The sequence below is a fragment of the Rhinolophus sinicus genome, linkage group LG01 (genome assembly GCF_036562045.2).
Source record: "Rhinolophus sinicus isolate RSC01 linkage group LG01, ASM3656204v1, whole genome shotgun sequence".
NCBI lineage: Eukaryota > Metazoa > Chordata > Mammalia > Chiroptera > Rhinolophidae > Rhinolophus > Rhinolophus sinicus.
In genome coordinates this window covers 164761558-164783870 of record NC_133751.1, presented here as the reverse complement: position 1 = coordinate 164783870, position 22313 = coordinate 164761558, and the positions used below count along the sequence as shown (strand labels likewise).

General features: G+C 36.7%; 1 protein-coding gene across 1 annotated transcript in view; it reads right to left on the bottom strand.

Annotated features, from left to right (window-relative positions):
* The window catches only part of ITGA4 (integrin subunit alpha 4), a 142895-nt gene that overhangs the window by 104136 nt on the left and 16446 nt on the right, over nt 1–22313 (bottom strand). The window lies entirely within an intron of this gene.

Below are 22313 nucleotides of genomic sequence, written 5' to 3'. Positions count from 1 at the left end.
TTATTCTCTTAGTTAAGTTTGGTTAGATGGGGAAGAGTGTGGGCAAAGCCCTTAATACAGTGCTTAACACATAATCAATACTGAATTAGTGGTAGAGCTTTCTCCTCCATTCCTCTTTTCTTGCCATCATCATCATTAATGATATAATTTGTATAGAAATTACCTGCAGAAATAAACTATGTATGGAAATCTGAACTCAGGGTCAATAATGCATATGTGGAAGGCAGTCTAAGTTAATCAGAAGCATTTATAGCAAAATAAGACCGGGTCTTATATTAATTTTTGCTCCAAAAGACACATTAGAGCTGATGGTCTGTCTAGGTCTTATTTTCAGGGAAACACGGTACCACCCCAAACGTAGCCTATTTTTCCTTTCCTCTGGAACTGTTCCATTTAGTTTGGGAAATTATCAGATCAAGAAATATTATTTAAGCCAGTAGGTACCAAATGCCTTAGAAAATGGTGCAGAACAGAGAAATTCAACAGATAGGTTTCTTCTGGCTGAGGTGTTTGGGACAATTTTTCTGAAGTAGACAGGCAATTTTGAGGAATTGAATTTTTACCAGTCTTTTCACAACTCCTGAAACTATTGATACTTTTTAACTTCTTAAACCAAGTCTATTTCATGCTTCAGTTCAGAAGAGGAAACAACTGCTCCTCTTCTTACAGTGTATAAAGGACCTGGTATAAAACCATTCTCCCTTTAGAGCACATAGTTGTCATGTGTCAACCTTTTACCTCGTAAGTAATCTGATCTGCAAGATTGGATTTGTGCACTGGAGTGATTTAACAATCGGTCCATGCAAGATCTCAAAGGTTTATAAGAAACATAGATAGTTTACAACCTCAATCTCTTCTATTAGTAGAGGGTCGAGGCCATGTAAAAGAAAAGTGCTACCCAACAGTGTCTTATCTGAAACCTCTCATGTGCATGACCTCATCATGAAAAAGAGAGTTCCTAGGCATTTTGGAAAGGTTCATGATAAATAGTGCGAAATTGGTTAATCATGGGTAAAGTTACATCACACAACAAATATTTATGTACATATATCCCAAGCACTTTGCAGATACGAAAGAAGTTAAAAATATGTTCTTCTTCTTGAATAGCTGGCAGTCTAAATAGACACACAACAAACTTGAAGCCAGAAAACAATTTCATCAACTTACAAAAAATGTGAATATAGCACAAATTATGTAATGCAATAGTAATGTTTTCAGAATAGCAAAGTAGTTTTTTTGGGGGGAGGGGGAGTAAACGAAATAAATTTAATTTTAGGTTATCTTTTCTTTCTTTCCCAAATCAGACCAAACTGGAGGAACATAGAGAGTAATGTCTTTGTAGATGAGATGAAAGAAATAAGAGAACATCAGAGACTAAAATATCATTAGTAAATAAGAAGAATGTAAATAGTAAAAAGAGGCTACACCACTTTGTAAGGACAATACTGAAAAATAAGAGAAATAATTTAATGTACCAAAGTTTCCTGAATTGTTTAAAATTTTGCAGAAACTTCAGGAAAATAATTCTAATTTGGATTAGTAAAATATAATGAATAATACTACAATTAAAAAAATAATTCACTTCTATCTCTCATCTGTGCATTGGAAGGTCAGCAGAGAGCTTGGATATTCTATTTGTGGTGCATACTGAAAATCAGCTTTGTTTATAACAGTTGCACAGTATATTGACCTAGTAAAGTAAATTTCCTCTGTTTACAGAAACTAGAAAAAACTACTTTGGTTTTAAAAGCACATGTTGCTCATAAGGAACTCAATTAGAATTGTGGGTAAAAGTAAAAAAAATCAATTTCAGACCCATTTTTAAAATTACTGTCTAAAGGATTGCCATACTAATTCAATGCAGTAATAATATCAACATAGTGTGTGTGTGTGTGTGTGTGTGTGTGTGTGTGTGTGAACTGTAGAGATATATCTTACTATTTTCATGCTTCACATAAATATAAGCAGGCTTCTTAAAAACCAGTTTTATAAACCATACAGGGATTTGGAAGACATGAATTCTGATAATGGAACTGCCTTTATATCTTTATAGATTTGTTAATAAAATGAAAGCATTCAATTAGATTGTCACTAAAGTGATTTCCATTTCAACAATGTTATCGTTTTAAGTTGCCCTACACAGCCGGAGAACCCTGTTCTTTCAGTGCTTACAATAGAATCAGGAAACCACACATAGATAGGCAGGTCAAGGGCATTCATTTCGGTTGACAACTCTAATCAGGAAGGCAAAATAATGCAACTGTGAGGAGAAAAATATGAATCTTGAATAAATGTCAACAACTATGTGTGCATATGTCAATATACATAATTGGCTATCTATCTATCATCTATCCTCTATCTATCATATGCTGGCTTAGTTAAGTATATGCAGAATAGAAAAGTTTAACTTTTCTTTCCAGAAATGTTGGATAACACTCTTTTCTAGTTGTGATACTATGATATAATAAGAAATACATATTTTGGTTTTCATCCTCAGCCGTTGGCCAGAGCTTCTAAAACCTTGTAAATTCCTAAATGCATCTTTTGTTACATATGTATATATAAATAAATATATATATATAATTACATTATATATAGATATAGATATAGATATAGATATAGATATAGATATAGATATAGATATAGATATAGATATAGATATAGATATAGATATAGATATAGATATAGATATAGATCTATCTATCTATCTATCTATCTATCTATCTATCTATCTATCTATCTATCTATAATTTGTCCCCAGCTTTTGAAATAGCTCTAGAGGGATAGAGGTGACTTTTGGAAAGTTCTTGAGAATGTGGGGGTGGACTTGTTGCCAAGGGGAACCAACCATGTGACTAGAGGGTTACAACTTTCAGTCCCATCCCTGACCTTCAAGGAGACAAGAGACACTAGAAATTGAGTTCAATCACCAATGATTTAATCAAGTATGCTTCTATAATGGAACCTCCATAAAAATTCTAAATGATGGGGTGTGAAGAGCTTCCAGGTTTATAAACACTTTGAGGTTCTGGAAGGACAGTTTGCCCAGAGAGGGTATGGAAGTTCTGTGCATCTCCCTGCCCTTGTACCTTGCCCTATGCATCTCTTCCATCAGGCTATTCTTGAGTTTTACCCTTTATTACAATCCGGTAAACATAGTACTATTTCCCTGAGTTCTATGAGCCATTATAGCAAATTACTGAACTTGAGGAGGGGGTCATGAGAATCCCCAATTTTTAGTTGGTTGGTCAGAAGTATAGGCGACCCAGACTTGTGACTGGCATAATTTTTGTGGGACTGAGTCCTTAACCTAGGGAGTCTGTACTAACCCTGAGTAGTTAGTATTAGAACTGAATTAAGACATAGGACACTCAGTTGGTGTTTGCAGGAAATTGGAAAATTACTGGGTATAGAAAACCCACACATTTGATGTCAGATGTGATTAATATAGAGAAAAGAAATGGGTTTTTTTTCATTGACTAGTGTTTTTACAATTGCCTTATTATCTTCCCCAGGACTCATTTCCCTTTGTACTCTTATATTTGTAGTTTTCTGATAAATAACAAAAAAAAAATTGCACTTGTATGGATCTTTACAACTTTACAATTTACAAACAATTTACAAAGTACATTTTCCAAGCTGCACTAAAGTAGATATGAAGTAATTATCAGTAAAGATTGAGATCCCAGGGGTATAGTATGGTTTAAAAGCAAATGCCACAAAATGCACCATGGTAGCCAAAACTATGTTTTTTAATTAAAAACAAACAAATATGTGGACAAGATTTTCATCGTAGACTTAATCTGGAAATTATTCTTTTCATCAACAAGCGAGCAAGTATGATCAATACTACAATACCGAGATGAAATGTAAAAAAAAAAAAAAAAAGAAGAAAAGAAAAAAAGAAAAGAAAGAAAAATCCAGCTAGACAGGAATAGGGAGAACTGCAAAGACAGAATCAGGTCTGCAAAGACAGACCTGATTAAAGATGATTTTGTAGTATAATTGGAGAACACTGGAACCTTTGTTGATGGAGACTGAGCTTTGAATAATTATATCTGGAAACTTGAGAAGCCTGTGTATTCCAAATTAACTGTCCTAAATAAAAGGAAGTGCTACCCCAGGTCCCATTAATGTGACACAAGTACAAACTGGGGCATGAAGGTAAAGGATGTACAAAAACCAAGTCAAGAAAATAGAGAAAGAAGAGCATTGACCATGCTAGTAACAATTTCCTTGGCCACAACTGTGTTAAGATTATTACTGATTCTTCAGGGAGGAGAGATTGAAAATTAATATCAGAAGTCTGCAACCGAGCTGATTTTTTTGAGTTGATAGTATTATAAGTCACACATAGTTCACATTCCTCTGTGAGTTTAGTAAAACCTAGTTGATGCTTTTATTACTAGTACAAAGTACTAAGATACCAGTGTTAATTATATATAGAGTTCTGGTCTAGAAGCATCTCAACTAAAAATTGCAGTCAATATTCTGCTACCTGGAATACCTACCAGTTAGCTAAGAGGTAATCCTGCCTTACTATGGTTTATTTCTGGCTACTTAAGTAAACTATACAGGTTTACCGTACTGTAGGTTTAAATACACTAATTTTATTGACCCATAGAAGAAAATATTGAGTTAAGATAATGGTTTCTTTCATCTTAGAGATGAGACAATTACTTCCAAAGTGCTAAATGGCTTGTTTAAGGTGAGTGACTCCATTTCCTGAACCTCCTTCACAAGGACAATGGATGGGCTATTCATTCTCCTTGTAAGGCCAACCATCAGAATGGGTGCCAGGGCTTGGGTCTCCGGGAACAGAATTGGGCAAAAATAGAAAGGCCTTCCTCAAGTTTGAGTTAGAGAAACCCAGGTTGGTCCACTCAACCAAAGAACAGAAATGGGGGAAAAGAGGACAAACCTACAGTTCAGGAAACAGGTGTAAACTCTCAAAACAGGAGCAGGTCTGAATGTTCCTGGGCAGTCGCTGTGAACAGAGCTGAAGCATGTATGCCTTGTCTAGACTGGCTTTGACCTCTTAAAGATATGGAGATTGCCTGGGGAGGATGTTAGAGTATTAATAAGTGACTGAGGTAGGATTGAGGAGTGATATGATATTTCAATTTACTATTGTTTTTTCTTTCCAGTACACCTCAGCATCTATGCTACCTGTGTAGATGGAAGAGAAGATCAGTATCTGAAGACATTAGAAAAAGAGCCTAATCTGAGAAGTCATCCATGATTCCTCCAAGAAATCTTGCCTTTAAATGTTGATAGTACTTACTCGTTTAAGTTCTAGCTTAGTTGATTTCAGATTCACAAATTTTCCTTGTAAATTAAGGAAGATTTGGGAATGCAAACTCTGAACCACTTTCCCTATAAAGGTAATTTTGAGAAGCCACTCTGCCTAGTCTAGTGCTTTTCATACGCAAAAGAGTTCAGTATTGGAAATGACTAAAAGGATGAAATTAATCAGAATGACTTTCTAGACCATGTAAGTTAGATCTTAATAATGAGACTTTATTAAAAATAATTTCAGGACCACCCGACCTACCTATATTCAGGTAGAAATGTAAAAATAAATCTATTTCAATCTTTATTCAAAATAATTTTCACGTTATTCACACTTGAAACATAATGACCCTTCTACATTTCTACCAATAATTAGGAGTGGGTATAGGAACATTAAATTGAACTTCAATAAGTTAATAGTATAAAGACTACACTCCAAGGCTTCAACAACTTTGCATAATTCTTTAGGGGCAACAGACATGGACCCTACAGTAGACAGAGCAAGGGCTGGGTGGCAACAATCCAAATCTAATCTTGCTGCTCTTTTCATCAGTCACTTCTACAAGCCTCAGGTTTTATTCAGACACAGAAAATGTTACTATATGGCTTTCAGCTGTTAAGTGATTTTGGAAGTGTTCATAAATCTTTATGAAATCCAGTTTAGTTTTCAACTAATAATAGTTTAGGGAATGGGCAAAAAAATGCTTTTATAGCTCTATTGAAAAAATTTTCATTGAGTGCAGTGAAATTTTAGTGGCTTAACTGAAATGAATCCTGGTTTTGGGATCAATGTTGGTATTGACAGTGGTTATTGCTAATGGACATTTGAGCAACTTTGGCTGTTTATAAAATAAAAACCATAGAGCAGAACAGGGGTGGGCAGGATTAAACATTTTCCACTGCCTTCATAACAGACTCACATTCTAAACCACATTATCAGTAGCACCAGACTATTTTTTTTATTTTTAGCCAGAAGAATTGTCTTAAAAAAAAAATCCCAGATTTTATACCTTTATCTGATAATTTTTCACAAACAGGACTTCCAAATAGCTTTTGATTTCAATTTAGGGGAACTCCTTGTTTATCACAGGAGAGAACTTAGCTAAAAAAGACAGGAGGTATACACCGGCTATAGATATAATTTGACTTGTAAACAACATCAAAAGGTCTCCTGTATAAGAAGGAAATAAAGAGAAGAAACATTTATCTGAGGGAAAGCCTTCTTATTCTTTCATGCTCCTGTATGTATATAAACCCTATGGCTGTTAATAGATAAAATCTGCCCCTGTTTTTTTAGAACTTCTTTGACTACTTCTCAGTGCCCATATCCTTAGGAGATCTGCTTCCTTTCAGGTTCTACAGTCATAAGTCAAAAAATGACTCAGAGCATTCTTTTGTGAATGCTGCCTAGTCTATCAGAGGCATTTCATTTTAAATCTGGCTTTGTCAGGCAAAATTTAGGTACTAACAAGTAAGCTACAGACAAGTTCCCTATTTAAAATTCACCCCATGCCTATATACAGAGGGTGCCAAAAAATGTATACACATTTTATATTAAAATTGTAATACTCAATATATCATGATAACAAAAGATGAATACAAGTCACATTTGACTTCTGCAATTATAAGAGGTGCTCAAAGTGGTTACCATCCGCATCCAGACCCTTCTGATTACGGCGAACACTGTTTGGTAGACTTCTGTGGCGAGCATGTAAACTATTCCAACACCACAGCAGAAGAAGCAGGACTTGTTGCTGTGTGAGGCCTCCTGGATCTTCCCTTGTGCACATCACACACGGTACCATGCGTCTCAGACTTACCATGAATGCGTGCAATTGTTAGGTGTGTTGGAGGCTCTGGTGGTAACTCACGTCTCCATTGTTGTACTTCCACAACATTCTCTAAATACCTCTTCAAAATTGCTCCCCAAAAGACAACTGTGCTTCTACCATTTTCTTTGACTGTCCTGTCTGTCACATGGTGACGCTAGCATTCATTTAATTAATGCTATCTTTTGAGCAAACGTCATACTACACATTGCTAATATAATTCAATTCAACTTTGAAAAGTAATACATAGAAAACATCTCTTAAAATGTGTATACATTTTCTGGCACCCTCCCGAGTATTCTTTCTTCCTGTCAGTGAATATTCACTGGCACCTAGCCTATACCAAGCATTGTGCTTGGTGCAACAAATACAAATATAAATAAGATAGGAAATTACTATCTATCTATCTATCTATCTATCTATCTATCTATCTATCTATGAGATTAACATAAAACAAATAAAGTACTAACTACACTTTCTAAAAGTGCAATATACCATGTGAAAACAAAGAAAGAAGTGGCCAATTCTGAGAGTCAAGGAAAGCTTTACCTGGGGGCTGGGGACACACCTAAGTTGAATCTTTCAGTATGATCGGTAGCTTATCACTGAATGGGTTGGGGAAGCACTAGGATGGCATAAAATCATATGGTGTATTTAGGGAACTTTAGGCATTCGGCATAGATCAAGGAGAGACATAAAGAGACACAGAAGAACCAGACAGAGTTTAGATCATGGACATCTCAGATGCCATGCTAAGGAGTATGAAGTTTTGTTCAGAAAAATATTTTATGCAGTAGACTAGCACACCTACAGAGATCAGAGTGATAGGAAATTAGAAGCCAGTAGTCCAGTTAAATGATTGATGTGTTAGTACAGGAAGACAGATGCCAAAAGCCTGGATTAAATGAATCTTAAAGGGCTACAGGAAAAAAAAATGGGGTGAGGGCTTGGTAGAAATTGAGCATGGTATCCACAATTCTTGGGTGACTGAGTATTGCCACTTACTGTGAGAAAGCATAAAGAAGGAAGGCAGATTGCAACAGGAAGATAATTATGGCCGAGCTGGTTGTGTTGAGTTTGAATTTCCTGAGAGACATCCAAGTGAATGTGTTCCACAGACAATTAGATAGACATGTTTAGGAAACAGGAGACACACCGGTGCTAATGATACTATTTTGGTAGCATCATTAACATATAGGTTGATGATGGAGAGGATGTAGAAAGAGAATAAAATAGAACTTGGGAGAGAATCTTGGAGGATCCCCACGTTTTGGGTCAGGGAGAGGAAAAGCAAACCACAATTAGGTCTATGCCGGAATCACCAGAAAGGTGAGAGAAACAGGGTAATGTCAGGTCTCAGATGACCAAGAGTAGAAGGTATTCAGAAGAAAGTGGCCTGCATGTACAATGCGACTGACAGGCCAAGTACTATGGGAATTAGCAATTAAGGGCTCTTTGGAGACATGTGATTTGTAAGACTGCTTTCGTATACTCAGGGTGTCTGGGCAAAGCTGGGTGAGAAAGACAGGTCTTGAGGATGACCCTGGGGCTGCAAGTCTATTCCATCTAAGAGGGAGACCTGAGTGAGGACCCTCTGAAATCATCACATCCTTATACTCAGGACTAGCATTAAGGCCAAAATCACTCCTGAGAGGGGAAGACTGTTCCCTCTGAAGGCTGGCTTTTCCATAGAGCTGCTTTTCTCATTTCCCTACCCACTTTTTCTGCCAGCATATGCCTCATCTCCTTTCTCTCCTGTTACTATCAGATACCAAGCACTCTCTCAAATCTCTACCCTATTAGCCTTGGTCCTGACACTCTGTTCCCTCTCTCCTTCTCTAAGGATGGCAACTAAGGATGACTACTGCCTATGAACAACTTCACTACTCCAAATTCCAGCTACTTCACTCTCTTCAAATTAGGAGGAGTTGGTTTATTGAAGGAGAAGATGGGCATATGAATCTTAGGACTTTCGAACCTTACATGGAGAACTTAGCTATACCACAGAGTATTGGCAAAAGGAGGGGAAGCAAGAAGGTATTCATGGGAAGGCTAAGTTGGGCTCAGCAGAGGAAGAATGAAGGCAGCCAAGGATATGGTTCTACTTCAACTTAACACACCAGACCCTGCCGTTAGATGCCAAATCTTCCCAGTATCACTGCCCTATGGTACACTGCTGTGTTGAGTAATCAGCATGTCACCATGTTGTTACATTGTAGACTGGTGCATAGAGAATGTCGGGCTGTGAGAAGATCAGAGTTTCCTGAAATTTTAAGTGACCTCATGCCACCCAGGTATTTTGATGATATGAGTATGTTTGAGGGTGGGTTGAGTCTTGAACAAACTTGGGGATTTTAGAAAAGCTAGATTTCAAAGAGGCCAAATACTTCCAACAATGTAGGGGTCTTGTTCTGGGGAAATTAATGGCAAAGGCTTGGCTGTTTTCACTTTTGCTTATTGATGAACTTGGAGCCCAGGCAGCCAGAGCACTTGCGCATGCTTCTAAGAGTGTTTCTCTCTCTCTCTCTCTCTCTCTCTCTCTCTCTCTCTCTCTCTCACACACACACACACACACACCACAATACTTTGTATATGTGTGCCTTACTAAAGTGAGAATAGATAGATAAGATATGAAATTAATTATCTATTCAAAATTTGTATGTCAGATCTGCATGAAGTGTGGTATGTATATTGCACTCTAAATAGTATTTTCAGTCCATTGTAGATCATATATTTTAACTGGGTGGACAGTGTCAGGTTCTTAGAAAAACCTGCGGATCACCCCAAGTGGAGACAGAACAATCCTTAACATAAACACCTGGAGAATGTCTTCTAAGGCAATGCTTCTCAAACTTTAATGTGCCTATGAATCACTTGGAAATCTTTTTAAAATGCAAATTGTGATTAGTAGGTCTGGGGTGGGGCCTAAGATTCTGCATTTCTAACAGGTTCCCAGATGATGCCAAAAACACTAGGCTATGGCTCACAGTTTGAGTAGTAAGGTTTTAATATTCTTGGTTGAATTTCATTACATAGTTAAACTGGTAAAGTATAAAGTCTACTGTCAGAATTGCCAGCAGAGAAAATCTAAACTGATCAGTTAAGTGTAAATCATTCCATTCTGCCAACATCTTGTGGTTGAGAAATTAGACTATGTAATGAAAATCTATTTTGACATTTAGTTATAAGCCATATTAATCCCTTTTTATGATGCGATAAAATTTTGCAGCATGCTATCTTTTATTACCAGAGTCAATCTCTCTCTCTCTCTCTCTCTCTCTCTCTCTCTCTCTCTCTCTCTCTCTCTCTCTCTCTCTCTATATATATATATATATATATATATATATATATATATATCTGTCTATAAATTGTCATGGCAACATTTCTAGTGTAGTTCAGATTCTTTATTTAAATTAAATGCTATCTGTAAAGAAGACTGTTAGCTCTTTCCTTCCTTCCTTCCTTCCTTCCTTCCTTCCTTCCTTCCTTCCTTCCTTCCTTCCTTCCTTCCTCCCTCCCTCCCTCCCTCTCTCCCTTCCTTCCTTCCTTCCTTCTTTTCTTTCTTCCTTGGAGGAGGGTAGCAACTTCCATAATAACTCAAGTTCATAATAAGTCTATTTAAATAAGGGGAGAAATTCAGGAATCAATTTTCTAGCTATATCTTTATTGAAACTTTGATTTGAATGAGCTTCTAAGTATTGTGAATAAGTAAGATTTCTTAAACTCCAAATCTTAGCATCAAACATCTACTTTAGTAGATTATTCCAAGTAGTTAACCTATTTTTATCTCAGAATACTTTAACACTTAAATGTTTAGATATTTGTAGCCTGCTGTGGGCTTTCTGGGCACATCAATGAATGGTTTTGAAGAATATTATTTGATTCTAAAAAATTCACTCTTTTGTCCAATATTAACATAATGGTGATCTGAAGAAGACTAATTTTGTGAACCAGATTATTATTCCTCAAACTGGAATTCTATTGTTCCAGAAGTCTGGGAAAATCTGTGTTCTTTAGCTTCCCTTGAACATCCATAAAGCACATAAATATTTAAAAAATCTGAGAATAAAATTATTGCACTCAATTACACTATTTCTCAAGTGTATTTATTCATAGAGTACATTTTGGGAAATGTCTCCCTTTTCCATTTTCCATATTTTTCCATATTGATCACATTTTAGGTTTGAAGGAGAGGTGAACAAAATGCCTTTCCTTCTATCATCAATAAGAAGAAAGCCTTCACTGAAGTGTCCCCAGATGACTTTCTTTGAAGTCTTTTTGGATAAGCAGGATATTCTGAGCTGTGTTGGGTAAGTAAATGTCTAACAAGCAGAGGTGGGAAGGTCAGGATATAATTCATCACCAGAGGCTGGCATACCAGATTACTACTGGAGCACTGTTAGCAAGGAATGGAAGTGAGGCTGGCTTTTGGAAAAGCAACAAACAAAGTGCATTTCATTTCACCATTTTCAAACTGGTTCAAGTCACCATCTTTTCTTATTTCTGTAAAAGCCTTTTTTTTTTTTTTTTTTTTTTAACTGGTGCTTTCATTCCTCCCCACTTACTATTAATTCTCCACACAGCTGCCAGGACGATCATTTAAAAACATAAATCAAGTCATGTCACTTCCCTGTTCAACCCTTCTAATGGGTTTCCATTTCATTTAGCGTAAACTCCAGCCCCTTGGTCATGGCTAAAAGGCCTTCTGAATTTCTGCAAACTCACCTCATGCAATGTTCCATTCATTCTAGTTTTGGACTTTTTGACATTCTTCAAAAATGCCAGACTATTTTTTTTTTTGTGTGTGTGCCTTTGGGACTTTCTATCTTCTGCCCAGAAATTTCTTCAGATTTTCACAGACTTGCTCCTTTATTCCCTGCTCATGTGTCACCTCCTCGGGAAGAACCTCCCTGATCAGTCTCTCTAAGACACCTGCTTTATTTTTCAGATATATAATTTTTGTTATTCACTTTTATACCATCTTTTTTCTGCTGCCTCCACTAGGATATAAAAGCATGAGTTGATCTTGTCCATCTCCGTATGCTCTGTACTTATAACGTGTACCACACATGCTTGCAAATATTTGTGGAATGAATTCATGAAATGCACAAAGTTAAAGGAAAACAACATTACAGCCAGTTAAAAGAAAAGGAGATGGGTTGTTTGTAAAGAATATTGCAGGGGCGGCCTTTTGGCTCAGTTGATTAGAGCACTGTGCTCATAACACCAAGGTCTCCTCTTCGATTCCCACATGGGCCAGTGAGCTGGCCCTCCACAACTAGATTGAAAACAACTTGACTTAGAGTTGATGGGTCCTGGAAAAACACATTGTTTCCCAATATCTCCCAATAAAAATTTAAAAAAAAATTCATTTTTTAAAAAAAAAGAATATTGCACAGCAGTTGAAATCATTTGGAGACCCTCAAAATGAAAACTGAATAGTAAAGACTTGTTGACATCTTTGATCTCTTTTAAACCCAGGGATGAGGATAATTCATTGAATGTTAGCAAGACTAAAAAACTGTATTTGCTCAGCTTGATTTTGAAGTTCTATGCCTTCAAAACCCCACCTGAGCCATCTGCTACCTCTCATACCTACCACACTGTCATGTTGATGTTGGAACCAGAGGCTTTTCTCATCAGTATAAGGGAGAGCTGCCTATAAAGATTTGGGACCAGGATACTGATTCTTAGTGAATCTCACAGATTGAAATGGATGAAGAAACACATCTGGATTAGAATGTAAGGTGTCCTCTACATATTGGGTTTTGAATTCCAGTTTTCAACTTAGCCAAAAACTGATACTTCCCTTACATTCTAATTCTATTTGAAGGAATTCTCTTTAAAAAACATCTTCTAAGACATTAAAATTCCAGGCCAGGTTATTCATAAACTTACCTGACAATTTTATCTGGGTCACGTACTGTTTTACATACAAAGAACCCAAATTAATTTTCTCTGTATGAAAGAACATTTTGAGTATAGATGATATTGTCAGACCTTAACACTTGGCCTGGTTTCTGTTCAAACCAATATTTTTAAAGCTTATGACTTGTCTATCATACTCTGTCTCTTATAGTGTACATTACATTCAAGGAGTAAGATTTATATTAGAAGTTAGATTGGGTATCTGGAACTGATTAAAGACATTCACTTTTAACTTATGGCCTTAGTCCCAGAAGTTTTACATTAGCATTCCAAGTTTCTATTAGCATTCCAAGCTAATAGAAAAATTGGATTAAAATTAATATGAGGTTATTTTTCAAAAGGCTTTGTAGTTATGTCAATGACCTGATAATAAATGTTCAAGTAAAATTTGTACAGTTAAGTGTGTCTTCCCTCTCCTGGGTATCTATCCAAAAAAATCTGAAAACATTTATCCATAAATATATATGTACTCCAATGTTCATTGCAGCATTATTTATGGTGGCCAAGACATGGAAACAACCAAAGTGTCCTTCGATAGATGAATGGATAAAGAAGATGTGGTATATATACACAATGGAATACTATTCTGCCATAAGAAAAGATGAAATAGTGCCATTTGTGACAAAATGGATGGATCTTGAGATTATTAGGCTAAGCAAAATATGTCAGACAGAAAAAGTAGAGAACCATATGATTTCACTCATATGTGGGATATAAAACTGAAGGCAACAAGGGAACAAGAGAAACAAATATAGAAACCAAAACTCATAGACACAAACAACAGTTTAGTGGTAAGGCAGGAGGGGGTAGTAGATGAGGGTAAATGGGATCAAATATATGGTGATGGAAGGAGAACTGACTTTGGGTGGTGACCACATAATGCAATATATAGATGATGTGTTACAGAATTGTACACTTGAAATCTATGTAGTTTTGTTTACATTGTCACCTTGATAAATTTTAATTAAAAAAAGTGTTCTATAGTCACAGCATCCTGGGCACACCACAGTCTGCCTTTGGACGGTAGATACAGAGAGGTCCTATAAGCCAGGGCTGAGTAAGAAGTAGCTATGGCAGAGAATCCTGTCTATTCACCAAAGTTCATTCTCCCTTTATTCCCTAGCAATACAGTTGGGCTAGGGATCTGACCACCAAGCCAGGGGCTGTATTTTGTAGCACTGGCTCACACAATTCTTTCAGCTATACATGGCTATGTGACTTCATTTTCACCAGGGGAAAAGAAAGGGAAGTGCTATGTGTGTCTTCCTGCGAGACTTAAAACATTGAGCATATGCTCCTTCAGGCATTTCTCCCTCAACCAAACTGGAACAAATTCGACTTAAAGAATTTGTCCTTAGAAAGCATTCCTTATGGGGATAAGGGAAAGACCCCAGATGATAATGGAGAAAGAAGATGGGAGGAGCCTGGATTCCTAACTGTGGGGAGCACAGCAGCCTGCCTACTTGCCCCAGATTTATATGTGAGCAAGAAACAGAAGTTATGTTTAATGCTTCTCTATTGTTAAGACTCACTAGGATAGCATTATACCAGCTTAGTCTTTTACACTAAATAATACAGGGATTAAAGCCATCTTTGGTACCCTCCCCCTCCCCTTTAATGTTCTGCTTTGTCTTCATGGTGTCTTCTCATTCACCAGGACCCTCAGGAGATACCAGGGTGTGCACTCTTTTCTGGGTTTTTTCTTTACTGCTCTCAGTTTGTTTGACTTTTAAATCCTGTATCCTGTTGCATTTATTTTTAGCTATCTAGCATTTTCAAAGGACTTGAATAAACTCAGTCATTTTTTCAGAACCTTATAGGTCATAACTTCTCCTAAAGATACTCATTTTTCCTGACAGTTGTGACTTAATACAAATTAATGGATTTTTTATTGGCAGAAGTTCAAGTAGAAGCCCACAGACCATTCCAGTGTCTGTCCAGTTGTAGTCTATAATGCTAGACTTTCCCTTGTGTATGAAAAGGAAAGAACCTTTTCCTCTGAGATTCTCAGGCTAGAGCAGGGCTCAGCCTTCCCTACCAAGACAGAAAGAGAGGAAAAAGGGAGGCTGGCCTTTTCATCCCATCTCTTTGCCCCTGCCTCTCTAGGTACCTAGAAGTAAGAGAGTATTCCAGTTTCAATCTTAGAAACATAGGCTTAATTTATAATATCAAATGATCATGAAATAAATACATATCAATTACTACCTACAGTCTGTAAGTAGACTTAACTAGTGAGATTGTGTGACTCAACTTAGGTTTTCTTACTTGTCTCAATGAACTAGACGTTCAAAGTTTCTGAGTACTGCCTTAGATATTCCAATTTAATCAGTCGTTGTGAGGCTAAAGGTGAAATAATTTGTAGATAGCACGGATCAAAGGAAGTGCATGTTCTCTGCTTGGAAATCAGAGAACAGCAGGAGCTCATTGTACATGTCATTCTTCATAATGTATTTACAGTACTTTTCAAAATACTGGATGCTCCTTTATGGGACATCACATAACTTACTGGTCATGGTTGACCAGGAAAAAATAGGATGAATAGAATAGTAAAATAGTGCTTTGGCTATAATCCCAGTAAGTATTGTTTTCTGAAATTTAGTTTCAATTGTATATAAATGTGAGGGTATAGTTGTGTGTGTGTGTGTGTGTGTGTGTGTGTGTGTGTGTTTGTGTGTGCGTGCGCATGTATTAGTCTGCACTGGGTTGTGATGCAAAACTATTTCTCACAATTAAAAACAAAGTTTTGAAAAGACTTGCTGTTCAGCCCGTCAGTTCATTCAGAAAGCAGAACTGCTCCTCCTGGTAAGCGCCTGCCTACTGCCCTAGTGCCACTATACGTCATCGCTTAACAATCTTGAAAGTGCTTCAGTGCCATTGAGTCATACACTACACATGTATGTACCAGAGAGTTGGATCCATGGCCATCCTTCTGCAAAATTATTTAATTCTCTCCTCCATAAAATATCAATCCTTAAATCCAAACACTGCTCCAGCTTACTAAGAATAATGCCTTGACAAGAAAAAAAAAGCTGCCCCATAATATAGATTTACCCATGGTCACTAACTGAATCAAACACATGGAATACACATGGCCTCTAGTTTTAAATGTCCTTAATTATGGACAATCTCATGCTCTACTTGTTCAAAGTAACATGCAGTTCCTTTTCAAGAAAGCACCAATGTACAAACGAACAATGTAGAGGACACATTATTGACTGCAATAAAAGGAATTTGGTCAGCTTTATGCTCAAATCCATTTGTAGATTCTACTACAGATTATCTTTTGGGGATAGAAGGTTAGGGAAGCATTTGTAATCTAAATAAAAAAAATACATTTTACTTGGTAGAACTCAAATATCTTAGTGTAAACTGCATATGACATTTAGATATTAGATTTTTATGTGTAGCAGTTTATATTCCAGATGAAATTACTTATAGCTAGATGCATTTGTTTAATTATTGTGCATATTAAAATGTATAAAACATTTGCCAACATACTCAAAAACATAAATCAAGGGAAAGGAGAAATTCCTGACTGATTGCCTTACTTAGAAATGCTGACACACTAGTTTATCTCATGAATGATCATATCCAGTAGCTTAACTAATAACCTGCACCACTATCTATTCTACAATGAAAAGAAAATTTGAACATTAATATGATTGAACAATGAACAGATGAAAATATTTACAGTTATAAAAAAATGGTTTAATTTTTTTAACTCCAAAAATTCTGCTTTTCAGAAATCAGTCTTCTCAGAATAATCTGTAACAGTATTAATTCTTTCAAAATACCAACTTTAAAAATGAAAATAAAAGATAAAATATCAAAAGTCGTGTCTTAAAAAGAATAGGCTATGACAATTTTAGTTATTCTAAGATCATGCTAGCAATACTTCAACTGAGAGCTCATTATTGTATATTTGAAAGCTTTAGAAAACTGCTTTACCCTTTTCCTATATATTATTATTGAAAAACTGTCTTCAAATAATCTACAGGTTTTACATAATCCCTAAAGCTTCACTATGAAATAAATCATTTTGTGCTAAGACACTCCATTTCTGTGAGCTGAGAAGTATTTGAAAATATGCAAAAGATAAAAAGTGCAAAGAAAACAAAGTGTATTTTTCAGTCTTCTCTAATATAAAATTTGTGATTATTCGGATTTGGCCTAGAGTGCAGTTTATCTTTTCACATTATCTTTTGAGGAAAGGGAAAGGAGGAGAAGGAGAGCAGCTTGTTAAGCAACTGAATTGCGCCCTGCTTAGCACTGGGAAGGACTGCTTAGAAACACTTGAGAAGGGTGCAAACACTATAATTGTCACACAAACAAAAGGCACCCTGCTCAGTAGAGCTGGAGCTTTGATTATGGAATTTACAAGTCACTTCTTTTAATAAAGCAGGATTTCTAGACCAGCAACACTTGGGTCCTGTTGGTTTATGGAGAAATACACTTCTACTTTTTCAGACAACACTTTCCTCCTAACAAAGTTGGATCACGGGTGGTTACTAGTGTTTTGCCTTGCAATGCACCAAGGAGGTTTAGTGCATTGGCCTCCCAAACCAGTGGATCATTAAAATTGGTGAGGGTTAGGTGGGTTGGTACATTAAGAGATTTCCAAAGTTGGAGACTTTTTTTTTGTCTCTCACAAAAAAATCCTTTAAGCTAGCCTTTGAACTTTGAGAGATAATTTTCAAATTAGCATTTTCTTATTATTTGTAAGGTATGAACAGTGGCAGTGCTATATCCATGAGCTATAAACTTAATTGCATGTAATAATTTGTGGAAAATATTTTATGGCCTTCTAAACAAATACATATAAAGTCAATTTACTCTCTTGAAAATGCTATCTTTAACAATTTGACAGTGGACTGAATTCTGAGTATTCAAAGGCCCAAGAAATTCCAATGACCATCCCGAAGAGGAATTTGGCAAACAGAAATTTTCTAAGGAAAGAATGGCCTCAGTATTTCAGAAAAGGGGAAAAGGGATGGTACACTGAAAAGGGGTAAATAAAGAGAATTTAATCAAGGGATATTTCAAAGTGTGAGGTCAGGGTTACAGGTAGGTAAAAAGGAATGGTGGAGCAAATATCACTACTAGACTTGAAGGCTAAGATGAGGAAGCAGTTATTGGGACGTACAGCTGATGGACAGCTGCACTATAGGAGGATTTTCCTGTTGATAAACCAAGCTGCTGACAGCCCAAGGTCTGCCATGGAATAAACTCTCCAGCTTCTTTCCCCTCCACTTTCCAATCTCCTGCCATGGCTAAGACCAACCACAGCCAACGGGGACACAGCTGATGTGGCCTATAGAAGGTGGCCTCCCAATACCCACAGCAGAATGGAGATAGTAATAGAATAGACCTGGAGGAGCAAGGCTGTCTAATACATTCAGATTTCCTAAAATTCAAGTAGCTTGAGATCTACTCGAAGAATCACTGAGTAAAAAGTATGTGGAGAGCAGTATCGATGTTTGTGAAAAAAGAGGGCATTTGTGAAATCTTTGTAGCTTCTTGATCAGCCCTACTTCTTTAGGAAAGAAGGCAGGGCACCTCTATCCTGAATATACAGGATATCTGACTTTCTCAGAAAACAGCCTGCTCACTCTCTCCTTCTCCCCTACCCACTGGCTCAATGAGTTAACATTGCCTACAGATTTGTCATGGAACAGACCCATTAGTTAGTGGTCGGAGTCATAGATTTGAACCCTTTGAAGATCTAAATATTTCTTCAGTGGTTCCAAGGCGATAGATTGTATCATTTGGTTGACTAAACCCTGTTTATATCATCAGTGTGTGTGATGGGGGGGGGGGGTGTAGTTGAAAGCAGCGCAAATTCTTGTGAAGATAATGCCTTGAAAGGTCTTCAAAAGATTAATCTCAGGCTCTAGACTCACTGCAGGAGAAACTTATCCTCTTATCCTCTGGAGGACCGTCCTTTGGAGGACCATCCTCTTACTTATCCTCTGGAGGACCATCGTCTCTGGAATTTCTTTCATCCAACAATGTCCTGGTCTAACCACATTCATCTTTGGGCAAAACAAAATTGCGACATACACAAGGCATCTTCGTTTAGTTTGTACTATTACCACAGTGACGGAAACGCCCTTACCAATTGGCATTTACTAAACCCGACTCTGAGAACTGATATTTCCTACAAAGAGAGGAGAGTCTTTGTTTTTTTAAGCAGCTTTATCAACATATAATTTATATGCCATAAAATTCACTTTTAAGTGTACAATTCAGTGATTTACATAAATTTGCAGTTATGAGACCACTCCATAATTTGATTTTAGAATATTCCCATCATCCTACAAAGAAATCTCCTTGATTTTTAAATCTGTGAGACAAACATAAGTAAATGACTCCTATTTAAGAATACAATGTAAAAATATGATTATAAATGTTCTAATGAGAACAGTTATTTTATTTGTGGATTTTTGTAGTTACAGTAATATACAGAATTCTTGGTTATCACTGAGTTGACAGACTGTTTGGGTGAATGGAGCTATTGTGAGTTTACTTCTAATCCATGTAAAATGACTGAATTTTTTTTTAATTAAAGTTTATTGGGGTGACAATTGTTAGTAAAGTTACGTAGATTTCAGGTGTATAATTCTGTAATACATTATCTATATCTCATACTGTGTGTTCACCACCCAGAGTAATGACTGAATGTTTAACTGAATTATTTTTATGCTGTATCAGAATTTGCCCAAGTGAAAGAATTTTCTTCCTTACATAGGAAAAAGCAAATATTTAAAAATTCATGTCTCTACAAATAATTTTATAAGGTACTCTTTCATCATTCTGAGAAATGAGATTATTCCCTTTTATGATCACAGAAGAGCAATAGGGTTTTGAAATCTGTTTAGATCAATACTCAAGTCAGAGAGGACAAGACCAGTTGCTGAACTGAAACAACTATTTGCAACAGTAGTCAATATATCAGCACCAAAATTGGAAATGTCCCTCTCTAGAAAAAGACCATCAATCCAAGCAACTTTCTCAACCAGGCAATTACTCAGTGAAAGCCCAAATCTCGTAAGAAAACTATCTTACAGTTTCTGCATTTGCAACTGAAATTTTCTTTTCTGTGTGTTTTAGTTTCCTAGGGCTGCTCTAAAAATGTACCACTACCTGGTTGTCTTAAAACAATGGAAATGTATTCTCTCACAGTTTTGGAGGCTAGAAATTTGAAATCAAATTATCAGCAGAGGCATCTTTGACAGGATAAAAATCCTTCCTTGCCTCCTTCTAGTTTCTGATGGTGGCTACCAATCCTTGGTATTCCTTAGCTAGCAGCTGCATCACTCTAATCTCTGCCTCTGTCAGCACATGACCTTCTCCCTGTATGTCTCTGTCTTCCCATCACATTTTCCTTTTATAAGAACACTCATCATACTGGATTAGGAGCTGCCCTATTGAAATAGGGCCACATTTTAACTTGATCACATTATAAGACCTGGATCACTTTGGAAGACCTTTCTTCCAAATAAGGTCACATTCACAGGTGTTAGAGGATATGACAGCACCCTATCTTTTGAGGAGACATAATTCAACCCACAACAATGTTGCTTTTCAGGAATCATTCATTCTATGCATATGCCTCTTACAAAGCTTAAAAACTTTCCAAAGAGCAAATGAGTCTCTCTGAGGTCATATGTCAAGGTTGAAATGAGGTTTTAAGAGATCAGGTCTCTTCTTATATCATGTAGGTCCTTCTGCACATACAGAAACAAACAAAAAAAAAATAAAACAAAACAAAAAAAAGCCAAGCTGAAAGAGAAATATATAGTCTTTTTCTATTCTCTCAATATCGGAATAATTTTGTGGAACATATTTCATGTGTATTGGAATAAACATCCCTCATTTGTTCTCTAGTTTTTCACACAAAACACACAAATATTCTGAATTGAAGGCATATGACTCATTTCTTTCTCTTGTAATTATGCTTCATAGATGTAAAGAATAGCTTATTTTCCACTTTGAAGTGCAATATGGGTTTGAAAGTGTCATTTCTATGGAAACAAGCACTACAGGCAGGGTTAGATGAGTTTTACATGTCCTGTGCACTGAGCTTTATCTGTCATCCTACAGGTTGTAGTTTTCCTCATTAGCTTTCTCTAGGACTCATTTACCCAGATTCGTTTAACAGTCAAATATGAATTTTATCATTTTGATAAGTTTAATAAAAATCTGCCTCTCAATGGTGACAGGATGTTCAAGGGGCTCTTCCTGTTTGGGTTTTAGCTGAGGCCCAAACTGGAGGTGACAAGTGTACTCCCATCTCACACTCGAGTTGTCAACCAGCTTCAGCTGTATGGCTCAGGAGGGAGTTTTTGGTACCCTGAGCTAACCACTGATTGATTGCAGCTCCTAAAGAAGCTTGGAAAGCTCACAAGAGGAGAAGGGGTTTCCAGGAGGATTCTTTAGAGAGACGTGTCAGAGTACTTGGATTCTTTCTGTTGAGGACACAGTTGAGAGATGTATTTTGTTACTTTAAGTCAAGTGAGACAGGCTTCAAGGAGGCTACATAGAGAGTTTCATATGTATCTCCTGGAATTGTGGGGGCGTGGTGGACTCTAGTCATGCCTGAACACATCATGAGGACAGGTGGCTGGCTGAAGTGACCCCTGCTCTTGGAAATAATTGCATGGCCTACAGACAGAGGCCCAGATGGGGGCCACATATAAGATCTGTCTGGTTTTTTTTAGGATTCTTCCCAACAAAGCTATTGGAAGAGTCTGGAGGCGACTTGCTAGATAACCAAGGACTGAAGGAGAAATGACAGAGGATGCTGGAGAAGTTGAGTGATGTAAGTGAGACATTTCTAGTGATGAGGGATTTTTAGAAGAGCCCAAGAAAATATGCATAAGTGAAAAGCGTCACTTTAAGCACCTGCCAAATACGGAGAATTGAAAAGCCATGGACATTTTAGGGGGAGGGAAAGAGCTAGGTCTACAAAACCGCTTTGAATGGCTGCAAGGGAAAATAAAAAGGTTTTAGGATTTATAAATATAAGTTTTACAATGTTTGAAAAAATGTCCTGAAAATCCTACAAGTAGTGAGCATTCTTTTTTCAGGTGATGACTGCATTCTTATGTGGAGAAAGCCTAAAGATGTCACTTATAAAATGCTTTGTCACATGTATCACATCCATGTACACGCACTCCCAACATTTGAATACTGAAGAACACTTTCTGCACATGTTAAGCACTTTCAATATTAATTAAAAAGCATCAGTAAAGGCAGGGCACA